General features: G+C 38.3%; 1 long non-coding RNA gene across 2 annotated transcripts; it reads right to left on the bottom strand.

The window, feature by feature from the left end:
* Positions 1-18,164: 18,164 nt before the first annotated feature.
* On the bottom strand, positions 18,165-21,341 carry LOC131634205 (uncharacterized). 2 transcript variants are annotated; one of them, XR_009293504.1, is made up of 7 exons: positions 21,049-21,341; positions 20,548-20,657; positions 20,368-20,455; positions 19,413-19,457; positions 19,154-19,251; positions 18,959-19,056; positions 18,165-18,421 (listed from the first exon to the last, which is right to left on the bottom strand). It is a non-coding gene; the product is annotated as an uncharacterized LOC131634205 (long non-coding RNA). The 2 variants fall into 2 exon arrangements; XR_009293505.1 differs by lacking the exon at positions 19,154-19,251 and having other exon boundaries at positions 21,049-21,339.
* Between the last annotated feature and the right edge of the window lie 2,023 nt (positions 21,342-23,364).

Raw genomic sequence — 23,364 nt, forward strand, 5'->3', positions numbered from 1 at the left:
TACGAATGGTACTGACACGGTCAACGCTCAAAGATCTAATTCATTTACCACGAACGGTAATGACACGATCCTTTTCAAAGATCTAATTCAGTTACTAAGAACGGTACTGACACGGTCAACGCTCAGAGATCTAATTCTATCATCACGAACGGTGTAGACACGATCAATGACCAACTAAGTCTAATTCATTTACCACGAACGGTAATGACACGATCCTTTTCAAAGATCTAATTCAGTTACTAAGAACGGTACTGACACGGTCAACGCTCAGAGATCTAATTCTATCATCACGAACGGTGTAGACACGATCACTGACCTTCCCAGTCTAATTCAGTTACTACGAATGGTGCTGACACGACAAGAGATCTAATTCCATCATCACGAACGATGTGGAGACGATCAACTATTTCCTAAGTCTAATTCAGTTATTACGAACGATACTGACACGACAAAAAGATCTAATTCAGTTACTACGAACGATGCTGACACGATCAACCTTCAAAGATCTAATTCTATCATCACGAACGGTGTAGACACGATCATCCTCCAAAGTCTAATTCAGTTACTACGAACGGTGCTGACACGACCAACTCTCCATAAATCTAATTCATCTACTATACGATCAACATTCAAACAACTACTTCTCAAACACTTCAGTCTCGACACCTGGATGGCATCTTCAGGCCCATCTCCATCATACACCTTCTCGAAACACCTGGATGGCATCTTCAAGCCCATCTCCGACAAAAGTCCCTACTTCAACTAGGGCAAATTTCTTGGTATTCTAGTGTTCAATCATCTTCCACCTTCAGATACCGACTGACATACAAACCACTCTACATCTTCAGGTTTAAGATAATTGAACAGGGGCAGCTGTCATACCCCAAAATTTGCCCACCATAATCTCAAGATATTTTGGCTCAAATAGTCTCAATGCTCAAGAAGCAAGCATGAATGTCTTCTCCCAAATAAAGACCCATAATGTCATTCATTTATTTTTTATAACATTTATTTATTTTATTTGGGTTTTATTTACTTAAAGTCTAAATAAACCAAATAAATATTAAAAAAATATTTGAATTAATCTATGGGAATTTATTTTAATCATTCAAGGGGACTGTGAACAAATTATTGTCTATTCTCATGTTTTTATTTGATTTATTTAAAGCCAAATCAAAATCAAATAAAATTATAGTTTAGCAATAAGAGGTGAGCTAGGGTCCAAGCCCATTCTTTAACCTAATTTCATCTATTATATATAGATAACAATACAGGTCATTCAGGGGGGACTTTTCCACAATCCTAACCTATTCCTCTTGTACAAAATTTGCACGTACAAAGTCACAACTTTCCCAACCCTTATTCCATAGCCTTTCTCCATGTACCGATCCACTAACCCTTATTCTCTACCTCACTAATCCACACGTACAAAAAAGGTCATACACAATTCTCACCTTGGAGGAAACCATTACTAACAGCAGCTTCTTGTACCACCATCATTCTCTTTAACCAATTTCAAAATATCATCGATAATCTCTTGAGCATATGCTAATAGCATAGACCAAAACCATTACTTTGCGCAGTTTGTTGTTGTTGTTGTCTTTTTGCGGAGAGAAGCTAAAATCTTAAACGAAGAGACAAAGATGTCCACTCCAATCCAACACCGAGACATGGATATGATTAACCTATCTCTTTTTCTTTTGATTCTTTTTGATTTCTCAATTTCTAATACTTTTCTAATTTGTGTGGTCGATCTATGTGAATCAGGAGGATAACTGATTGCAAGGTGGAGATGATCAACAATAGGTCTCGTTCGCAACCTTATGCCAAAGAACAACAACATTTTGCAACGTCAACCACACTACAGCTTCGACGACAACCAATTCGCAATTTACTTCAACAAACGCATCAAGATTCAACGTGCGACAACGTGCCTGCAATCACTGAAGTGGTTCGAAACCCCTCACATCATCGATTCTCGTTTTGAATGATATAACCATCACTGAAGAACTCACATCAGATTAACAACAACTTGAAGCCGATTCGTCCTCAGTTTTTCAGCACACTAGCGATTCAACAAACAACAACCACTGAACCAGAACAAACAACATCGCCGTTCATCTTCAACTCAGCCACAACTACACCGTAATCTTCTTCACTTCTCATACACCAAATCGCAAGCGGCAAAGAGGAAATATGAAGCATTCATGGTATCCACTCAATAATGCGACGACAACGATTCACAAGGTTCAATCCATAACGCAACACCGAGGACGACAACGATTCACAAGGTTCAATCCATAACGCAACACCGAGGACGACAACGATTCACAAGGTTCAATCCATAACGCAACACCGACGCATCTCCAAAATGCACAAAATCAAGCATCACAACGCGTCGACTCCGACGGTAACCATGCGCTTTCTCTTTCGTTCTCAAATGATTATTGCTTGTTCATGTGTTAGAATTCCCAATTTTTGTTGAGATCTCATGAATGTTGTGTTTGTATTTTATTTGTTTGGTTTAAATTGAGAAATTAGAGGAAAGGTTGATTCATTAAGGTTTTATGTTTCTGAACTATTGTTGAATTTGAGTGAGAGAACATTGAAACAAAGACAAAAGAGATGAGAGTTGAACGAAATATGCAGAGAGAGAAATCGGATGAGAGAAGGGGGTTAATTTTCTTCTCCTTTCTGGATGCTTACCGTGTATATGTTATTGCTAGGTCTTTTTTTTATTTTTTTTATTTATTTATTCCTCCGCCATGTGTCAAACAATTATTAGTTCCTATGTCATATTTGAAAAAGTTAAAGAAAAACTAGTAATAAACATGTAACAGTTTTTTTTTTTTATTAATGGGTGGAATCAAGAGTTAAATGAAGAGCTCTTGTTTCGTCACCATCTTTTTTTTATAGTTATTTTGTTAAGACTAAATATAGTTAATTAAAATCTATTCTTTATGTATAATTAACTTAGGTTATAGGTTAAAAATTAGTTTGTTTTAATTTTGATTTTCTTTTAGATCTTAATACGATTATTTCTAAATTTTTCTTTAGTTAATTTTTAATTAATTCTTGTCATTTTAATTATGCATCATTTTTTTAAATATCCGGACTAACACTTTCTTGTTTTTGCGAGGTACTACCATCGTGAGTTCAAACATTCATAACTTGCGCATGCATGCTTGGATTAATCAAGTTTCCTCCGACTACGCGCCACGCCTTTTACGAAGGGTTAACCCCGAGGCTACCTCTGACTACGAACCATATCAGATCAAATCAAAAGCTAAGTCCTATTTCATATTTATTTTAAATATTTATTCTACTTTATTTTGTTTCTTTCATCAAATTATGGTTAGCCTTAAATGCCATTGAACTTCTTCTACACTCACCCTTCTGTTTATTCTTACTTTTCCAATTTTCAGGGTTAGCCAACCGTCTAAGCTCAACAGTCGGTAATCCTAAAACTCTAACCTCTTTTATTTTTCTGCCTAATTATTACTTGTGTCAAACCCGCTGGTTTTATCTCCCTTTCCCCATATTATTATGTGGTTAGTAATCTAGGGAGTGTAACCTCGAATCGAACATAGAATCACTAATTTTACAAGATAATATACTTGAATATAATCACGTGATTGGTGCACACACGCACACTCTTGGGTAACCTCTCTGTTGCCTTGTTGCCTGTTGCCTTGTTGCCTGTTGCCTTGTTGCCTTGTATTTTGTGCAGAATAGCCAGTCCCTCGAATACGAGGATACCTCAGCCATGTTGCCTCGATTAAAGGTCATGGTCCCTAATGATGCTGCCTTCGATACACTAACATGACCTCGACCCTCGAAAGTTGCCTACGGAAAAGGCTGAGGTATCTTCTGGTTGCCTACGAAAGGCTATTCTGATCATTCCCTTAGACTACCTGCCTCTCTATGACATGGGTCAGTCTTATGGCGAATGATAATGCGATGACCCTTCAATCTCCAAACGAAAGGCTTCCTGCCCTCTTACGGCAAGGATTGACCCTTTCATTCTGAAAGGCTAAAAAGAGACCTATCATCTGAGTTTAAGGTGATTGCCCCTAATTGCCTTGCCATGCTCTATTTTCTATATTCTTTCTCAAAATTCTTCAAAAGCTGGCTACGCTCATTTACGAGCTAAAGTCCATTTTTCCTCTTTCATCTACATTTTCTGAAAACGAGCAAGCAAAGCAATTAAGAGCCCATGGAAAACCATGGATGCAAAGGGTGCCTTACACCTTCCCTTTGCATAAATTACCCCCCGAACTTGGATTTCTTTAAAAGGTTTTTTTCTGTTTCTTTTTAGCCTTTCTGAATTTGTTTGGATAAAATAAAAGTCGGTGGCGACTCATGCTTAACCGCGACATTTCGATTATTAAAAAGTCAGTTCACCGTATTACACCCGGACTCGACCCTGAGGTCGCCTGCCACCACCTCTCCATCAATCCAACCGCCAAGGCCGTAGTACAACGTAGGCGTCGGCAGTCTCCCGAGAAAGCGGAAGCTGCCGAGAAAGCTGTAAAAGACCTCCTAGAGGCAAATTTTATTTCCGAGGCCAAGTATTCAACTTGGCTCTCAAATGTTGTACTTGTTAAAAAATCTAATGGAAAATGGAGAATGTGTGTTGATTATACTGATGTTAACCGGGCATGTCCAAAGGACGCCTACCCTTTACCTAATATTGATAGACTGGTCGACAACTCGGCCGGCTATAAACTGTTGTCCTTCATGGACGCTTATTCTGGTTACAACCAGATTCCCATGGCGAAATGCGACAAGCAATGCACGGCTTTCATGACCGAATCGGGCAATTATTACTACAACGTAATGCCCTTCGGACTCAAAAACGCCGGAGCCACTTACCAGCGGATGATGAACAAGGTCTTCCGAGGAGAAATCGGCGACACGCTCGAGGTGTATATGGACGACATGATCGTCAAATCTCGAGAAGACTCCGACCACACGCTACATCTCGAGCGGGTCTTCGAGCAGGCCAGGTCCTGCAAGATGCGCTTCAATCCAGAGAAGTGCACCTTCGGAGTACGGGCGGGCAAATTCCTCGGCTTCTACTTAACAGAACGAGGAATAGAAGCCAACCCTGATAAATGCCGAGCATTCTCAGACCTCCCTACCCCCACCAACAAAAAATCCATCCAGGTACTAAACGGAATGCTCACGGCATTATCCCGCTTCATCGCGAAATCCGCCCAGCATGCACTTCCATTCTTTAAGCTTCTTCGGAAGGAAGCAGCTTTCGAGTGGTCCGAGGAATGCGAACAAGCATTATCCCACCTCAAACAAGTGCTCTCCAAACCCCCGGTGCTATCCCGACCAGACAGCAACGAGGTTCTCTATCTCTACTTGGCCGTTTCTGGCGAGGCGGCCAGCGCGGCCCTGATCCGAGAAACGGAAGACGGGCAGAAGCCAGTGTACTTCACTAGCAAAGCCCTACAAGGACCCGAGGTCCGCTATCAACAGATAGAAAAAATCGCGCTGGCCCTAATAACGGCCGCCAGAAGACTGAGGTACTACTTCCTCGCCCACACTATTATCGTCCGGACAGACCAACCGATCAAACAGCTTCTCAGCCGACCAGACATGGCCGGGAGAATGCTGAGATGGTCCCTCGAACTGTCCGAGTTCGACATACAATACGAGGGCAGGAAAGCGTTAAAAGCCCAAGCACTCGCCGACTTCGTGGCCGAGATGACAACGATCTCTAGCTCCCCAACACCCACCGAGAATAAGTGGACCATCTATGTTGATGGCGCCTCAAGCCATGCGGGCAGCGGAGCCGGTATCATCTTGGAGAACGACGAGGGACTCGTCATCGAAGTATCCTTAGTCCTATCCTTCACCACGTCGAACAACCAGGCCGAGTACGAAGCCCTCCTAGCGGGCCTACGCCTCGCCGAGGACGTGGGCGCTCGGGAAGTCATGATTTATACCGACTCTCAACTAGTCGCGTCCCAGGTTAGCGGCGATTACCAGGCCAAAAACGACACACTAGCCGAGTATCTATCGCTCGTCAAAGAAAAGATGAAAGGCTTCGCAAAGGCAGACGTCGCGCACATCCCTCGGGAACACAACTCGAGGGCCGACCTCTTATCCAAGCTCGCAAGCACGAGAAAGAAGGGAGGGAACAAATCGGTGATACAAGAAATCTTGTCCGATCCAAGCGTAGGCAAAAATGCGCAGGCCATACAAGTGTTCGCCATCGGAGACAACCATTGCTGGATGACTCCGGTATACAATTACCTCATGAACGACGAGCTCCCCGATGATCCAAAAGAAGCTTCAGCCATTAAAAGGAGAGCCTGCTCGTACACAGTCATCGAAAATAAACTCTATCGGCGCGGCTTCTCCATTCCCCTTCTCAAATGCGTCGACGACTCACAGGCAATGGAAGTACTGCAGGAGCTTCACGAGGGGATTAACGGCCAGCATCTCGGCGGCCGGTCGCTGGCGAGGAAAGCCCTCAGAGCCGGCTACTATTGGCCGACTATGCAGCAGGACGCCAAAGAGCATGTTCAGAAATGCGACAGATGTCAGCGGCATGCCGACATGCACCTAGCTCCCCCCAACGAGCTCAAATCCCTCTCCTCTCCTTGGCCTTTTTCCACCTGGGGAATGGACCTCCTCGGACCGTTCCCGGTCGGCTCGTACCAAAATAAATATCTCGTGGTCGCCGTCGATTACTTCACGAAGTGGATAGAGGCCGAGGCGCTTGCCAAGATCACATCTCAAAACGTGCTCCGTTTCTACAAACGAAACATACTCGCCCGGTTCGGGGTCCCTCAGGCCATAATCACCGACAATGGCACCCAGTTCACTGACAAAAAATTCCAAGAGTTTGTGGCCAAGCTCGGCACGAAGCAACACTTCACCTCGGTCGAGCACCCTCAGACGAACGGGCAGGCCGAGGCAGCCAACCGAGTCATCCTCCGAGGACTAAAGAGAAGGCTCGGTGAAGCCAAAAGAGCTTGGGTCGAAGAACTACATAGTGTACTTTGGGCGTATCGGACGACACCCCATTCGAGCACAGGCGAGACTCCTTTCAGATTAACCTACGGCACCGAGGCCGTAATTCCCGTGGAAATCCGAGAACCTTCTCGGCGCACCGAATCCCCCCTCGAGGAAGAACTTAACGACGAGGCCATGAGGGAAGAACTCGACATGGTAGAAGAGATCCGAGCAGGATCAGCCCTCCGAGAAGCTAAACTAAAACAGCAAATAGCTCTTCGCCATAACGCCAAAGTCATAAAGCGCGAATTTGAAATCGGCGCCCTAGTGCTCCGCAGAAACATGAAAGACTCGCGCGAGGGCAAACTAGCCCCAAACTGGGAAGGCCCGTACCGAGTTTATGACAAAACCGAGAACGGCGCCTACTACCTCGAGAATCTCCTCGGTGAAAAACTTGCTCGACCCTGGAATGCTGAAAAACTCAGACGTTATTACAGTTAAACATAAGCTAAAACGCCCGGCCTCTGGCCCAAACTCAGGTAGCAGACGGGCACGGACCCACGTCATCGGTACGGACGTGAGTATTCCACGACAGCAACGGTCGATTCCCCTCGACAGATGGACGGACCGATCCCTCGGCGGATTCTACACCTAGACCCTTTGAGGAAGTACCTGCATGGCAGAACCCCAGCTCGCGATGGGATCGTTCACGCCGCGAACGCTTGGCCGCAACCGCGGTCTCGCACTCGCTTAAAGCGCACACCTGCTCTGCGCACCCGGCCCGTACTCAACACGCCCGGGCAATCAATCAAGGCCGAGCATAGTCCACGAAACCGATAATATCACAAGTATATGAAAAACCTCCCCGGCGTACCCGAGCGTAGCCGGATGCAAACGAAAAATATCCTAAGTATGGAGGAAACACCTCGGCTTCCGAGCACTGCAGAAATGTTATCAAATACGAGCAGGCAACGATAGTACTTTAAGGATGCGAATAAACGAATATAAGCAGACAAAGCTATAAAACATTAAAGATGCCGACCAGTTTGGCCGACGATATCCAAAGTTACAAACAAATGACGGGCACGCAGGCCCCCAAAGATAATCCGGGCATTACCCAACAAAAGAGAAAGTGGCGCGCAGGCCGAAGAATACAGGCACGCAGGCCCGGGATCACCCTATCTACTCGTCACTCTCAGGAGACTCGGGCACCAGCACACCGTCCACAATCTTCGAAGAAAGGCCGATGTTGTCCTCCTTCAGGCCGGGGTTCAGAAGCCTCAACTGATTGACGGCGCGCTCGAACCCAACTTCAGCCATGTCGGCCAAGCTTATCTTCAGGCCGTCCACTTTCTCCACAAACTCAGCCCTGGATTGCAAAGCAGCCACATCCGGCGACTCATCTGCCGAAGAAGCCCACTTAAGCTCAGACTCGGCAAGCTTTTTCTTCAAATCCGCTATCTCCCCGTCCCTCTGTTTCAGAGCCACGTCGATCTTCTTCTTCAGCTCCTTGCGGTCGGTCTCCATGACCTTCATCTTCTCCTCGGCAACCTTCTTGGCCGTTTCCGCTTTCTTCAGAGCCTTGGCCGAACCCGAACCACCCTTGGCCAACACTTGGGCCATTCCCAGGATCCTCATCACGGCGGCACCGTCGCACGCCAGCTGCTTCTGAAGTGACGGAGAGTCCATTTCACCAATCCGACGAGCTTCGTCCGGAGCGATAGCCAGGGGGAACTTCTCAAAGTAGCCTCCATCCTTATAGCAGGGAGGCAATACAAAGGCCCGCTCGGGACCCAGATGCGACGGCTCGTGGCGCACTCTCTTGGGAGACGGCTCATCTACGTTCACCCGAGGAGAACCTGCCGAAGCAGAATGATCCCCGGCACCAGCACTCCGACCCTTCTTCTTTTGATTCTTCTTCGCATCCAGAGCCATCTTCAGGATCGCCTCGTCCTTCTCCGGCATAGCATCTGCGAAAGAAAAGTAAAACAAGTTAGCAAAAACACAGGGCAGAAGAAGAAAAGCAGAGCGAAGGGACACGACCTAACAACGCCCGAGTCTCCTCGGGAGACCGACAAGCCAACAAAGCCTTAGTGTTAATGGGCCGCTGCTCCACGACCTGCACACCGTTCTCGTCCAATACGGGAGTCCCGTCCTTCGTCACCCACGGGGACATAGTGAAGCTCTCCACATACTTACACAAGACCGAATAAGACTCCGCATCTTGCTCGTCCAGGTCCCCGTCCTCCCAAACATAATGTTTAGGAGGAGAGGAGAAATGACCCTTCCACCAGAAAAACGGTAACCTTGTGCAGAATTCCCTCTCCACCTGTCCATCCTCGCCCCTTAACACCTCCCCGTCTTCATCGCGCATGACCACAAGGTCCGATACCTCCGTGTAGGCCAGTCGGCTGATCGGCTGGACGATAAAATACCGATCCTTGAAGCCTTTCACGGAGTCAGTGTACATCCCGAAGAGTTTTCGCTCGGCGTTTCTGAATGAGACCCAGCTATATCGGCCGTTTGCCGCCTGCCTTTGGACGCGGAAACACCGGCCGAACAATGCGGTCGTAGCACCAATCCCTAAATAGTTACAAACAATCTCGAACGCTCGCATGAAAGCAAAGGCATTCGGATGCAGCTGGGACGGTGCCAAATTTAGAAAAGCCATCATCGATTTCTGGAAGTCGGAGAAGGGTAATCGGAAGCCGAGTTCCTTGAACACGTATTCATACATTGCAAAGCCATCCACGTTAAATCGAGAGCATATGCGCTCGTCTTGGGACGGGCGAACCACTTGGTAATTCGGCGCTTCCCCTTCCCCCAAGGTTTCGATCTCTCTGAACGCTCCATCCAAAGACTCAGTATACTGAGAAGCGACCGTCAAGGCTTCGTCGGCTATCCAGTCGAGCGCAACCGTACACTCGTAGCTAAACAAAGGCATGGGGGAAACCCCTCCCTCGGCATCCGGACCCGGGGAATCGACATGGTCTGGTCCTGCCGGAGAGGACGCGTTTTGGTCCTCGATGATCTCGACCTCGGAGCTAGTGGCCGTCGAATCGTCCGACCCACTCCTCCACGAGTCAGATTCCGAGCCAGATTCCGAACTAGCGCTCGAATCAGATCCACCTGCAGGCAGAAGGGAAAAAGTGAATTCGACAGTCATCAAATCCACCCTTCCACCGCGATACGAGCGAAAGGGTAGAGCAGGAGCAGCGGAGCCCCCGGCTAAACCCCCATCGAGGAACAACGCTCGTCAGCCGAGGACTCACAGATAACACGACAACGGGAAAGCTTATCTAAAGCAGTTTAACGCCAACGTACTCCGGCCTGCCAACCCACGCTAATCCCCGGGCATCGCTCAGATAACCCGGGGAAGATGGTGATGACGAAGACCTCGAAAGCGAAACACACAAATCCTATGAAAAATAGTGAAGCAACAACAGGCTAAACGAACTTACTTGCAGACATGATGAGGATGGCCGAGGAGAATCCTTCGCTAGGCGACGATCTTTATATGATGAACGAGCTGGGAAATTACTCTCCGAGGAACCCTGGATCGAAGCCGAGCATATAAACAGAGAAAGGAAAACTCCCAAATGAGAGAATTCGCCCCCTTTTATAGGAAAAAGGCTCGGAAGGCGAAGCGTCACCTCTCCTGACAGGCGCCGCCTCCTAGACCCTAGGCCATCATTGCCTATGCCACGTCAGCGCGTGCTTCCCACGCGCGACGTTTCGCCCACCACTGGATTTTCCTCCGAGCGCGTCTGCGTAACGAGGACCGATTCACCGAGCAACCACGAGAATTGGGATCCGAGCATAGAAGCAAAGTCACAGCTTCTTAACCAGAAAACTCCGACTTGGGGGGCTCCTGTTCTGGACTGGGCCAAGGCTAGGCCCAACACCGCTTTCGGCCCAATAAGCCTCAGAGGCCCATGGATAGTCCATTGCCTTCCCGACACGCCTTGCTCGGCACTAACACCCTACCCGGAGCGGACGACCCTGCTCGGCGTTAACTCTCCCCCGGACGTCATCCTTGCCGAGGACCCTGCTCCGCGCAGGGCCCTTTCATATCCAACCCTCCGAATAACTCGGATCCCACGTGGCCCCTAAGAGACCGCGTCTTCCCTTGGACTTCGGAGCGGTTAACCAGGACAGAGGGCGTACACGCACCTCCGATATTTCCGCTCAGGAAACCTGGCAGTCTCCTAGTTGGGCTTGGGAATCCAACCCAATAGCGAGATCATGGCCCAGCGCTGGGGGCTATATATACCCTCTTTGACTAGAGGGTCAGGTATTCAATTCTTACTCACTCTTAGCTAAGTACTTGCGCTCCTTTGCTCGTCAACTTACTTTGGCATTGGAGTACCTTGCAGGTACACCCCCCCTCCTCCTTCCTAGAAGATCCAGTCCGAGCAGCCTACGACGATTCTTCTGATCAGGTACGATCAAATGTTATTAAAATTAACATAAACAAAATTAAAAAAACATATGCTTTGAAGTATCCATCCGTAATGCACCATCGTGTCTGTCTGATACTCAATAAGAACAATGAAGAAGAAGAGGGAGAAGGAAGAAGAAGAGGGAGCAGGAAGAAGAATAAGAGGGGAAGGAAAAAGGAGAGGGAGAAATCAGAAACCCCATGAAGTTTGAGGATTGAGGTCGATGAAGATGAAAGAGTAACGGATTTGAAAACCGTTTTTGAATGTGGAATATGGCCATAGCATAAAAAATATGAAGTTGCTGCAAGAGAGCTCCAAAGAAAAAGAGAAGAAAATGTATTTATGGTGAGTAATTGATTGTTCTTTATAATGTTTAGGCATAGGAGGTTGTGAAATGAAAGAACAAAAGGAGTTGGGATATAAGACATGGATAGATTTGTTTGATCGTGGGTGATGAGTGAGAGCCAGTTGTTGAAGGTGAAAGAAAAACTGTCGTTACACAAATACGGCGTTGAAGGATTTTAGAAACAATTAATTTTGGATTTTTTTTTACACTAAAATAGAATGCTTAACTGTTAACCTAGTCACGCGACATTGTTATGGACTAATAAGGGTAATTATGGGTTTTAATCAACATCAACTTTTCTTATATGATAGACTAGCGGGATACCCGTGCGTTCGCACGGGTACTGATACGGTACGCATATTTATTTTCAAAATGTAATAAAAGAAAGTCAAATTAATTTAACCAAACAAATTTTATTTTATTTTTAAAAAATAATAAATTGGTGCCTATATTTTTTGTATATATAAAATTTTTAAATGAATAATTTATTTTTTTGATATAAACATAATTTTTGTTTTGCGTTATTTACGAAAATATTGTTCAGTATGTTAATGTTCCTGTTATTATTAATTATTATGAATCAGTGAAAAAACTTTGTATTTATTAACAATATAAATAATAAAAAAAACACATTTATGTTGCTGATAGGTAGTAGTAGTCGTCTAATGTTATATTTGATTTATTAATAATATAAATTGTGATTTATATCTGGTTGTATTAAATACATTGAAAAGATTTAAATATTTTATTTAACAAAAAGAAAGATAATGACATAACAAATGATAGGTGCTAGTAGGGATAACAATTGGTAGGGTATGAATAAGGTACTATAGTACCCGTCCCCATACATGCAGTTTGAAAAATCCCCGCACTCGAGCACATATCCGCGTGGGCACCAACATTTGAGCTTGTTCCCATGTCCTATATATGAGTACCTAAGTACCCATACCCATTACTCGCATTTCTATTAAAAACTCATGATCGATTATAATTTATCGTGTGATTTTAAGTTTTTTTTAACAACATTCATAAAAAAATTAAAGATGTTATTGTTGAGTTAAGAAATTAACAAACGTTTATATTAAAATGCGTATATATCTAATAGTGGTGTATTTAACAAAATTGATAAGCATATATGTATATATAATAATAAATATATAAATATATATTATGCGGGTATGAGGCGGGGTGAGACCTAAGGTATCCGTGCCCGCACCCATACTCGTTTATTTTAGTGGGTAATTACCCGTGCCCATTTTACGGGTTTTTACTCTACTCGTTAATGGTAATTTTTGCGGGTGCTCATTTGGGATGAGTCAAATTGTCATCCCTAGATGCTAGGGTCGGATAAAAAACTTGATAATAATGTTTTGAATGTATAAATTAAAATTAGTGATAACTAATACACATTTTTGTATTTTCACGTATATTAATTTTAAAAAAAATTGTATCTTAAATTAAAAATATTAGTAACATTAATAATTAAAAAAAAAAAACACACTTTTTCCATATTTGAACTCGTAGATTGTTTTAAGTATATAAACAATAATATAAATATGTCTTAAAAAACTAAATACATTTGGAGCATAAATATAGTTTTTCCATATATACAAATATTTGGATCAACCATATATTTTTCCGCATGTAAATATTAAATAACAACATAATATTTAAAAATATTATTTTAATTGTATAAATAAATATTTGTATCATAAATAAATACATTTTACTCGTGTTCAGATTCATACAATTCTGATATAGATACCCCTTTAGATAGTCACACCGTCGCGAGAAAACGTTGCATCATCCTCGGCACGATTCATGTAAACATTTATAACTATGAAAATTAATAACAAACTCTAACTCTCAACTTAAAATTAAATATACCAATGGAAAGAATATAAAACTTTAATTAAAACACAAAAAAAAAAATCTAAATCACAACAAAACACCGTCTACGGTAACCATTACGAAGAAGAATGTAAGACACAAAGAAAAAGAGGAAGAAGGAAGAAGAAGAAGAAGAAGAATAAGAGATAGTGAGATTTAACTACAAATCATACTACTTAAATAATAGTGTATGATTTTCTTTTCTATATTTTCAATATAAATCTGTTCAATTAACAATAATTTTCAATATGTTATTATTAATTATTTGCTATATTAATTGAGGCATTGGAATTTTTTCTCTATTATTATAGATTGCATGATAACATTCTAATATAATAGATGATTTATTATAAACCAATAATAAATGATTTAATTACAAATAAATATTAAATAGAAGACAAAAATTGAGATAATAAAACCTACAAAGAAATCTCTTCTTCGTTATGTAAATTCTTATTTCTATTGCTACACATGAGGAAGCAATTTCTTCACCATTCAACATATAAATAATAACAAATAGTAAAAATTATTTCTTCAACATTCAACATATAAATAACTTAAGAGTAAATAAAAATAAAGAAAAAAAGAGATAATATATCATAACAGAAAGAAGAAATGAACAAAACTATAAAAAAAATTAGTAGAGTTAAATGTTAATTTTTTTTTTTATAGTTGACCACTATTGTTTTTTCTCTTTAATCGGAGCCAGAAAAGCAAAATGATTCTCAAATTTGAAGAAGATTGTGTTTTCTTTCAAATTTTGTTATTGCCTCGTTTTACCTCAATTTGACATGTTATGCGTAAAAAATCAACTTATTAGAAATAGAACCTCAATTAAATATTTATATTTATTTAATTTTAATTGTTATTATTTATTATAATTTTTTAAGGATTAAATAGTTATAAATAATGTAATAAATCGTAAAATAAAATAATTCAATAATAAAAAATACCTTAATTTCATTTGCAAATCCTTCATCCTTAATATGTTGATTCTCCTCTTAATCACAAAACCTTCAATCCAAATTCAAATTAACATTTAAAACAACATCAAAGAAAGTTAATATATAGCTAGCCACCATAGAAGAAAACAACAATAACATTAAGCATTGAAAAAAGAAGAAGAATTAATATCATAACCGGAAAGTCAAGTTAGATACATTCAAAGAGTAAACATTTGGCTAAAAGAAATGGATATAGAAGAATTAATAGAATATGAAATGATTTGTAAAATTTATGAACAATGAATGATAGAAGAAGTTAATGAATTAGTGGAATTAAAGGTAGTTTATGGATGATGGAAGAAGTTAATGAAGTAGTGGATTTAAAGGTGGTTTTTGTAAGTGGGAAAAATTTGTGGAAAAAATTAATTAGTAATTATTATTATTATTATTATTAATTATTAGTTTATTATTTACTTTTATTTAATTGCTTAAAGTTAGAGGTATCCACTTGGTATGATATAGAGCAAGAAGAGTATTTTAGGAGCAAGTCTAGTTATTCCACGTTTCTAATGTGGTGGTGGTTAGTGTTTTTGTAAACACTATAAGTGTTCTGGCTATTATGAATAAAATTCACAGTAAATTCCCATTTTCTCAATCTCTCTTGCTATAATAAAACCAACAGCTACAAATAATGAAATGTACTCAAACAAGGTCATTGTAATGGCTACTAAATTTGGTATATTCAAGGTTGTGTTTCAAATTGTATGTATTTGCTTACTATTTATGAAGAGTGTAGTAGAACATATTCTCACTAAACAGAAAACGTGTGTTAACATCAACCACGCATTCGGCCATGACCGACAAGCTTTTGATTTTTGAACAGTTAGCATAATAAATTTCGTAAATTTTTAAGTCCATTATAGTCCTGTGTAAGTCAAGGAATTAGCGCACAAGGAATACACTATATGTTGACCTTTGAAAATATGTACAACAGTTTGCTTAATGAAAGAAAAAATAAATAAAATGTTATGAATTGAGGTATATATCAAGAGAGGGTCATATCTATTATATAGACCCAAGTGATCAAACGCTAAAGTTCAATATATTTATTCTCTCATTATGAAAAATAGTGATGATCTTGTCTTTTTCAAGAGTAGCACGTTGTCTTGGAAAAACTTTGTTAATATATTGTGATTTAGTGTGTCATTGAATTACATCAAAATTAACGTTATATGAAAGTTTATTTTAAAGCTAATCTTTATATATCTTGATGTAGTAAATTATTATAGATTAATCTCAAATTATATATGTATAATCTATATGATAGTATGTTTCAATGCAACTATTGATTTTAAAAAATATTTATTCGAAATGAAGTTATGAGCGAGTGTAACTTGTGGTGTAACTCTTCAGGTATAATTTGATCTCTTTTCATATATTTAAATAACTGGAGTGATAATTTAAATAACAAATGAAATAAACAATGACTTTTCTTGTCGGTTTTATCTCATTCAATGGAATAAATTATTTCTGTAGACCCAAAAAGAAGATGATAAACTATAAGCGATATATCACTTACATATTTTTCTGCCAATATTTTTTTATTGCAATATCTTCTCAGTATGATTAGGAATATTTTTCACAATTGTCAGTCAAAAAAGAAATTAAATCATTTAATTATTGCTTTGGATGACAACATTGAGAAATAATTTCCAACTATAAAAATAGATTGCAAAAGGATATTTGGTGAATATATCAATGTTAGTAATGGTGCTAATACATATGGATTGCACACCATTATGTAAAATGGATAGCAAAGAGTAAATATATATTATGCTAAAGTTTGGAAGTTTGGTAAAATTAATTTTTTTTAATGAATGATTGTAACAACAACAACAAAACACACATACAACCTTGAAATATTTCCTAACCGATTCAAAAATCTAAAATATTTTTCTCTCTTTATATCCATATTAGAAAATGTTGTTTACGAGTTTGGAGGGCCAATTAATGATTTAGATTATGGAAAAACCTATCGAACAAATGCTTTTATACATAAAACTGAATAATATTTACCCTCGATTAGAATTCAAACCGAAATAATAGATGATTTAATATTTAAATAAAAAGAATAATGCCACTATAAAAGAAATAAAAACAGAAAATTGCACATGGTAGATTTTGAAGTGTGCTCCTTAGTTAGTTTTCCCCTTGGTTGTATGTATCTACCGAGGGAATAGATTTTAAACATCAATTTTTGGTTGGCTGTAGTGAAAGTTTTCTCATAAGATGTATTATATATATAGTAGTAACCTTTATATTTATATCGAACACAAGATATAGAATGTGTCCCACTTGTATAGTCCAGGATTATATTCTTTAATACTTGAGCGTACTTGATAACAACAAATAAGCTCAATATCTCATATCAACTTATTTGACACTACAACAAGTAATACATTCTATGGTAGAGTTTTCACTACGGTCTTAAAAAAACTGTAGTGAAACCTTTAAAATTTGGCATCTTTTTTTATTTATAAAATAAAAACAAATTATATTTCCCCGCTGTTGGGAATTTCAAAAAACAAATTACATTTTCCCGCTGTTGGAAATTTCAAAAAATAAATTACATTTCCCCTTGGTAATAATAGTGGGGTCTATTTTTCTAATTAAAAATAAATTATATTTTATCATGGATAAAAAACTGCATTGGACATGGGTTCGACTCTCAATGCAAGTAATAACTTTGATTCAAGCGTTATAACTTTTGATTCAAGAAACACTTCATATGTTGACATATGACCAATTTCTATGCTTTAAGGACGACACAAACATGGATAGCAACATTGAATAAATGAATTGAAAGGTCTCTTAAAGGTACAATAACTAAAATAGCTTATGCAAATCAAAGTGAATACGACATATTATTCCAAGTGAACTAAAATGATAATGCTATAATAACATTACAGATAAGCACTACAAGAAAAAAAGTGATTTGCGACAGTTTTTTTTTATGGTTGCGACAGTTCAAACTGTTGCAAAATCTGTTTCGCGACAGTTTCTCAACTGTCGTAAAAGCGTGCGTCGCGGGGCTGTTTTACGACAGTTCAGAAAACTGTCGTGCTAACTGTCGTACATATTTGCGGCGGTTTTAAACCGCCCCCAAACTATATTTGCGACAGGTCTAAACCTATCAACTATTTTTTGTTTTCAATAAAAACCGCGGCGGTTTTAAACCTCCGCAAAATTGTAAATTTTAAATAAAAAAAATTCCACCCCCAGTTTTTAGCATATTATAAAATAAACAAAATAAAAATTAAAAAAACTAAATTCTAACCATCTTTCAACTCTATTAATGTTATAAAAAAACTCTTTATTGCTACAACCAAAACCAATACACCATAAACATGAGTAGGTAGCTTAAATCATGGTATTTGAAACCTGAAAATGTTGTGTGAATATATTCAGTACAAGTATAAGCTCACCAAGCATAACTAAACATATTCACTAATATGATAAAGAATAAATTACTCTTTCAAACATAATTCTAATAAGTGTAACCTTCAATAGTACAGATTCACATAACTTAGTAATTCTAACTAAAACTGATATCAATAAAAGCATAGTCTAACTAAAGTCAATATAAAAAGAGCTATACAGTGAATGTCGACTAGATTGAGCATGATTCCGATTGTTTATGATTATGTTGTTAAAAGAGACACCACTGTTACTAACAGAAGGAGTATTTTGTTGTTGTTGTTGTGCTGTTGAGTGCGATGTGATTTATAAGATCCTCCCGTGCTGAAACCGGCAGACCTCCCCATCTGCAAAAAGAATCCATGTAATAGTGAGATTAGAATTTGGTCCCATAATATCATATACAAGTATAAAAACCAATGTTGTCATGTCTCCGCTATAATGAAAATCAAGGCTGGAAACCGACTTTGATTTGTAAGTTTGACTTGGATTCATAGATGCTCTATTGTTGTAAAAGACGTGTTCAATTATTTTCAACCATAGACATTCAAATCCAATCATATAGGATATATAACATTAAGAATAAAAACACATAAAATATATCTTAATTGTTATTGTGTCAAAGTCACTAAGAAATGCTTTGACTGCATATCGTAAATATGGAAAGGAGTATGTGTGAAATATATATGACTGAAACTATAGGAAAAAAATCCGATTGGTTCTATACAATTTGTTTTTCAATACCAGTCTGCCTTTATCAAAAGGCCACAAATAAGTATACTGACTTGTTAACACGAGCGGTATACCATGACATGGCCTATCTTATTAAATAAAGTGCTTTTTATCAATTGAAAATAGTTGTGAATTATGTAAAGTCTACTCACAGTTCGCACATCCGCAGAGGTATACTTTGATGGATCCAGTGTCGGCTCCTGCTTGGATGGAAGTTGTGATGGAAAAAACATCTTCAAACTTAAGAAACCTGGCACATTACATTGACCTTTATAAGAAAGTTCATAATAATAATATAAAACAAATGAATGGCCTTCTTAAGTTCCAAAAGCTAAACTAAACCTTACATTTAACTGAAATTAATTATAGTAACAACAGTATAATATTCATCGAATTCTTCCAACTTTTTTTTGATTTCTTTGGCCAACTCATGCACTTCCGGTGTCTATAGATCAGACATAACAATTATTATCACAACTTGCAAGAAACCACCAACTCCTACAACAACTCAATATATACTCAAGAATCACTAGAGTATTTTCAGAGACAGAAATTGTAATTACTGCTTTGGCGTCATCATCCTCAAAATCCATTTTACAAACTCACCTTGTATCCATAATGGCCATGGAGAAAAGCTCACAGTTGGCAAAGCTGCAAAGGTATGTTAAATCAATCAATCATTTGCTTCAATCTATAAACTGACAAATAGCTACCACTACGAATGGCTTATACTAAGGCACTAAGTGAGATTAGTCATTATGTTTTATACTAACAGTTGCAGGAACTTGATCCAAATTTAAAGAATCTAAAGCATCGAATAAAACTGAGCGTTACTACATTAGAAACAATAATTTATGCTTCACATAACGAGAAACAAATCACAAATTGCTAGGTTGGAGGTAGAAGTAAAAAAATTACAAACCACAACATGAGATAAAGTTAAAACCAAAGTAATGAGAAGTCAAAAAAGATATAAAATATATTTTTTAAACATATACAAAATCATTTACAAATGATAGGAACTGAATGTCTGAATCAATACAAAAACTAAATATCTAGATTTTATCATAGTATGATACATTTAAGTAGTATTCAGAATGAATAAATGATAGCTTGCTGATAAATTAGATGAAGAAACTAAACAAATAATATCATCTTCAAACATTAACAGTCACAACAGAACTCACTGACAACAACAAGAGCGTCTCTTTTACGTTAACACACATTCTACTATATCTAGTAAACTTGGTGTAATGTAAAATTTGAAATAAATTTCAGTAAAGATAAGTTGATCTTTTCTTCCTACTTAGAAAGAGTTCTATTGTATATTGGTTAATAGTTTTAGATTGCGGGAACCTTGACGAAAGGAAGTAAAGGAACCTTGGCTGTTAATTACTTAATTTTACGTCATTTGTGTTGGTTGAAATCTTCTACCAAACCAGATGATAATACATTTCATTAACTTGATCATATATTAAAATCCAACATAAGTGCTTCTCAAATGCAGATTAAATAAATCTAGGAGTTTTCTTGTTGTAAGGGATATTACACTTACACATACCAGTTCATGAACTTCAGCCCCTAGCTGCAAAGTCCTCATTTGTCTCTGTCACATCATTCTTCCACCAACTATCCTCATCACTATCTATCTGAAACAAACAAAAACAATCAAATTTTGGCTACCTTTATACACAAAAAAGAAATGGTTAAGTTATAAGCTATCTTCCATAAAATAATAAACCTCGTGCATACAGGTACTTGACGTATAAGCACTTGCCAGTGAAAATCAACAGCAGGAATAAGAAACTGATACTCGCTAACACTTCTTCTTGTGACACATGGATAACCTCCCTACATGAGAAAAAAATGTGGAGAAATCTGTAAGGTTTGTAATCCATAAGTCTGTCAATGTTAATGTAAAGCCTTAGAAACATTAATTTGTCATAGATTAATTTGTAGAACAGAAGATAAAAAACACTAACCCCATGGTATTAACTCTAACATTAACCTTGAACAAAGAGATCATAAAGTTGACCCAAATCAGCACCATTGACATGAGAGTAAAGCAGATTTAATCGTGCATAAGGGTTCTTAAAGATAAAAAGCAACAATCTTATTTCCATGTTTTATATCAACAAGAAGAACATCCAATGAGTTATCATCAGAATGAGGAATCGGAGTTGAAGAAGATAAAAAAAACTATTGAAGTTTAAGAAGGATCTTAGGGTTTGATAACACAAACCTGTTAAGATTTGTGGTGGTCGTGGTTGCTTTGACGACGGTTGAGAAAGAGATTCGCGGTGGATTTGTATCGAGCAGAGAGAGCTCGGCAGTTTTCTTGATTCGCGGCTGAGAGAGAGAGATTAGGGAAGCAGAACATGAAGAAATTCAGCCCTAACTGTATACCTCTTTCTCCAATGCGTGTTTTAGGGATATTTGAGAGACCACTGTTGTACAATCTTCGTAGACCTATAATTCACCCAGGCGCGCGCTAATTGCATATAGTTAGGGAGCGACAGTTCAAGAACTGTCGCAGACTTCTCTTTAGGGCCGTTGGGCCTACAACTGTCGCAAATTTTAAGATTATTTTAAAAAAATCAAAGGCGGTTGTCCAAAACCGTCGTGGAAACTGTCGTAACTTACAAAAGAGGGCGGTTCTTATGGAACGGTCGCAACCTATGTGTCGCAAAACACTTTTTTTCTTGTAGTGAAGCTGGCATAATGAGTAGGATACAAACAATAGATAAATCAAATAATATATTTACACACAAATTGAAAAACAACCAAGACTAAAAGCAATATTGATGGTGACTGCAATTTTAATTCCCACTACGGGGCCACTATTCAGTTTAAGGAAGCACAAATGGTGTATAAGAGATTGGGAAACCAACTTGTGTGATAGATAATGGTCTCTAACACGAGAGAATAAGAGAGAGATGGACTTACATGTTTAGCAATCCAACGTCCAAGTGAGTCAACAAATCTAAGTTATGGAGCAAGTTTAGATTAAAAGCATACTTGCAAATATTTCGTGAGACACATTATATATAGGAGGCATTTAGAACCACCTCACGTTTTCAAGCATGGAACATTGAGTCCGTTAGATCATAAATAACAGTGCGTAGGCGCATGTGGAATGAATGAAGTATGGGTCCAATAATTGTATGTGCACTTAATCCTTAACCCTTTTATGGATACGCCTTTGGACATATAATTGAGCATATTTGAAATTAGGCCTAGAAGTGGCCCGAAACATATATCTTATTTTTGTAGTGAATAACATATATTGCTATTGATATAATTCACTTTTGGGCTTACAATTCATGGTTTGATTCAAAGCGCGTTATATGTAGAGTTGGGTATATGGTTTGAAGTCCACGAACAAGCTGATTTAACCCAAAACTCGACGGGTTTTGTACAAAAAAAGTTAGCTGACATTAATTTTAGCCCATGCGAGTTTGAATGTTTAGATAAGGATCATGCGGGATTTGTTCGCAAAATCGCGGGTTCCTTCGTATCATTTGTAACCCTCCTAAAAATTAGTTTCAAGATTGACTACACTTTTATCCATTATAATTTTATCCATGATAATTTTATTCATAAAAAAAAGGTAGCTATGGAGTACATAAATACTATAATTGATTGATTTGAAGTATATATTAAAATAACTGTTAACTATCCTCTAGAATTTTTGTGTTGGTACTTTCAACTTATAAATTTTGAAGTGAAATTAGACAACCCAAATCAGTCTTTCACAATAAAATAGATTTGATTTAATCTCTTACAAAATTTAACCGGATCATATTAGTCCTTTTGTTAATATTTTTTTAAACCAATTTTTTCTTAGTTTTAAACTGTGACTAGATTGTCACGTTGGATTTTATTTACCATTACACCAATGTACATTCATGATAATTAATTTCCATGAGTTCTAGTAATCTTAAACAATTCTGAATATAAAACAAAAAAATATATAATTTCTACCAATATGGTCTCGAACCCAAGTCCATTCAGATTACATGACAATCAATTTACTACAATAGGAATTAATTTGTCTATTTGTAAATTATAGTCGCTTTACTAACAATAGAAATTGATTTGTCTAGTTGTTATTGATAGTCACTTTACTAACCTTAAAAATTGATTTGTCTAGTAGTAAATGATAATTAATGTATTAACAGTAGAAATTGAGTTGTCTAATTGTAAATGATAGTCGCTTTACTAACAATAGAAATTGATTTGTCCAGTTGTAAATGATAATCACTTTATTAACAATAGAAGTTGATTTGTCTAGTTATAAATGATAGCCAATTTACTAACAGTGGAAATTGATTTGTGTCATGGTAGATGATAGTCACTTTATTAACAATATAGAAATTGATTTGTCTTTATGTAAATAATACCTTACTAACAATAGAAATTGATTTTTCTAGTTGTAAATTATATTCATTTTATTAACACTAAGGGACTTGGGTTTGAGACCTCGTAGATAAAAATTTAAGTACTTAATTTGTTATTAGAAATCATGCAAATTACTTGTCATGAATGTACATTGGCC

This window comes from Vicia villosa, unplaced genomic scaffold, assembly GCF_029867415.1.
Source record: "Vicia villosa cultivar HV-30 ecotype Madison, WI unplaced genomic scaffold, Vvil1.0 ctg.001256F_1_1, whole genome shotgun sequence".
In the NCBI taxonomy this organism is placed as follows: Eukaryota; Viridiplantae; Streptophyta; class Magnoliopsida; order Fabales; family Fabaceae; genus Vicia; species Vicia villosa.